This window comes from Diceros bicornis, assembly GCF_020826845.1.
Source record: "Diceros bicornis minor isolate mBicDic1 chromosome 32 unlocalized genomic scaffold, mDicBic1.mat.cur SUPER_32_unloc_2, whole genome shotgun sequence".
Taxonomy (NCBI): domain Eukaryota; kingdom Metazoa; phylum Chordata; class Mammalia; order Perissodactyla; family Rhinocerotidae; genus Diceros; species Diceros bicornis.
Window position 1 is genome coordinate 264,183 of NW_026690908.1, and position 3,612 is coordinate 267,794.

A 3,612-nucleotide genomic window follows, 5' to 3' on the forward strand; every position below is an offset into this window, starting at 1 on the left:
GACATAGGTGTTTTAAAATTGTATACATTACTGAAATTCTGATCTGTCCTGGTTATCAGTCATAATTCTGGTTATTATTATTTTAAAGTGTTGTATGTCACAAAATTAACCAAATTTCTTTGTCAATTGCCATTTTGAGGTCTTGTTGTTTACAGACTTATTTCTTTGCTCTAATGCTTTGCAAAATGTTTCAACTTCAGAAAAATTCATGGAAAGGACTCTGACATTTACACTGAAGTACAGGCTTCTGATAAACTTTCTGATAATAAAACTGAACTGGGAAAAAAAAATTACAGATATCCGATGGAGAAACTGATAAGTTCATGAAGCTGCTAACAAAAAGATTGGGATCAAGAATGGGTTACACAGGACTGAATGAACTGATTATAATTTTTATGATTTTTCATTTAAAGTATTGCTGAATTGTTAATGTTTTGTTTTTTCAGATTTAAGGAAAACTTTTTCTCTTTTCTCCTGATCTAGCTATGACTTATAACAATTTGGTAAATGATATTTTTGTAAGTAAAATTAAAATATTTATCTATTTCTCTCTACCTGATCCCTCGAATTTAAAAACTCTTAGTAAGTGAGTATTGTTGTTTTCATGGCAATATAGTTATTTGCATAAGTTCAATAAGAATCTGTTCTCCTTATAACAGGACACAATTGGAAACACTGGGTCTATTACCAAGGTTATGACTGGAACATCATATTTGCAATATAACCATACAGCTTTTGAGGAATGAAGATTGGACTTTATGGAATAAAGCCACATGGAAATATTGGCCTGGTACCTTATGTTCCAAGCAGCACTTACCAGGATAAGTAAAGAATGTCACTTATCTGGCAGGTACAAGGAACCTCGAAATATTTTGGGGGAACCTCGGAAGAGAGAAATTCACCCAAATCTGTAGGTATTGCAGGCAAAGTCTGATGACAAAATCCTTGGCTTGGCTTTCCTGGCCTCGAGAGGCTTTTGAAGTTCAATCTGAGATTCCTTATAAAAAGTTCCAGCAAAGCAGATTTAAAAGAGCCTATGTGATCAATTGCTATTCTTGCTGTACTTATGTAAATAATTGGGTCAACTCTATTAGAACTAGACTTATTTTGCAAACTAGTTAGTTTTAATTTGGCTATCTTAATAAAAATGAGGACGATTTTAGAGAGAACAAAATTATATTTCAGTAAAAACTATCTCAGTATAAATTTGCGGATATTAGATCCTAGTTTTGTTAATTGTCTTTTGAGGTTTTTGTTTTATATCTGTTGACGGGACTGGATCCTGATTTCTTCTAGTCTCCTAAAATATCTGGCTAAAGATGTCCAAACTAACGTTTTTGATTTTTCTCCATCATTTTCATTTGAAATCACTGAAAACTGAACCTGCCCTTTTGCCTGAAGCCTTACAAACTGAAGCTGATGGACTTGATACAAACTTAAGAGATTACTTGATGACATCATCGGAGACATTTTAAACTGCAAAAGATGCTTTGACGCTGACATCTGAAATTCTTCTTCACTGGCTGTCCTCTGAACTCAAAAACTGCTTTACAACTTGCTCTAACCATTAACCTTGTTTTTCTTTTGTTTACATGGAAATGCTTCTATTAAATACTTGATTGCTTGCTTCCATAATATAGGCGTAACCTTGAGAGCCCACCTGCATCACCACCTTCCAAAATGAACTTAATTGAACTGATCTATTATCAGGACTAAGAAATGTGTTCAGTGAGATGAAACAATCTACCAACTCAGCTTCTGGACTATGAAACTTCTTTAAGTTTCAAAAGGACTGTGAAACTTGTAGTTTCAAAGGCAGGACTGTGGGAGATCAAGATTTGGCCACCCTGAAATCTATCTCTTTACCTTGGTTGTTTTCTCTAGAGACATTTGACCTCCCCCACTAACTGCCTAAAGAATTTGACATGGTAGCTCCTTCCTGGAACAGATCTATCATGATGGCTGTAAAGATAACGTAGGGTAAATGTTACAATAGGAAAGGCACCAACAAGCCCCTCTTAACAGAAGTTCTGTCTCTCTGGCCACATTCTCTGGATGACCCTGTGAAGAGTTGCCAGACAATCATTTACATTTATACGGGAAATCTCCATTTGTGAAGGTATCTGCCTCTCTGTTTGGAGAAGAGAGGGGGATGAGCTCATTTCTAGTGACTTATCACTGTGGAAGGTGAGGCCTTGAGCTACATAATAAACCTTACTCTTGTTTACTGTGCTTTAGTGGTAATCTCCTGTAACTGACTGCCCCCACCCCCAAAATCCTCCTTTGTCGTTGGCTGAACATGGTATTTAAGATGAGAATTTCTGCTATTGTGTTGAGAAACGCAGTGTCCCTGCTTTCTCCCATGTATACATGTTATTAAACTTGATATTGTTTTCTCCTGCTAACCTGTCTTGTTAATTATTTGGCTAGCCAGAAGAACCTTAAGGGAAAGGGCAGAGGGAGATTCTCCCTCTTCCCTCAACACAGGCAAAAATACAAAAAGCCATTCATCATTTTATCTTTGTTAAAAAATCAAGTAAATCTTATGTCAGGGGAAGAGGGAGATACTATACTATAGTTATTACTGAAATATAATTTTTTTCTCTAAAATCACCCTCATTTTCATTAAGATAGCCAAATTAAAACTAACTAGTTTGCAAAATAAGTCTAGTTCCAATAGAGTTGGCCCAATTATTTACATAAGTACAGCAAGAATAGCAATTGATCACATAGGCTCTTTTAAATCTGCTTTGCTGCAACTTTTTGTAAGGAATCTCACATTAAACTTCAAAAGCCTCTCGAGGCCAGGAAAGCCAAGCCAAGGATTTTGTCATCAGACTTTGCCTGCAATACCTACAGATTTGGGTGAATTCCTCTCTTCCGAGGTTCCCCCAAAATATTTCGAGGCTCCTTGTACCTGCCAGATAAGTGACATTCTTTACTTATCCTGGTAAGTGCTGCTTGGAACATAAGGTACCAGGCCAATATTTCCACGTGGCTTTATTCCATAAAGTCCAATCTTCATTCCTCAAAAGCTGTATGGTTATATTGCAAATATGATGTTCCAGTCATAACCTTGGTAATAGACCCAGTGTTTCCAATTGTGTCCTGTTATAAGGAGAACAGATTCTTATTGAACTTATGCAAATAACTATATTGCCATGAAAACAACAATACTCACTTACTAAGAGTTTCCAAATCCTGGAGGGATCAGGTAGAGAGAAAAAGATAAATATTTCCATTGTACTTATAAGAATATCATTTACCAAATTGTTATAAGTCATAGCTAGCTCAGGAGAAACAAGAAAAAGTTTTCTTTAAATCTGAAAAAACAAAACATTAAAAATTCAGCAATACTTCAAACGAAAAATCATAAAAATTATAATCATCTTTATCAGTTCGTTCAGTCCTGTGTAATCCATTCTTGATCCCAATCTTTTTGTTAGCAGCTTCATGAAGTTATCAGTCTCTCCCTCAGATTTCTGTAATTTCTTACCAAGTTCAGTTTTATGATCAGAAAGTTTGTCAGAAACCTGTATTCCAGTGTAAATATCAGAGTTCTTTCTATGAATTTTTCTGAAGTTGAAACATATTTTGCAAAAGCATTAGAGC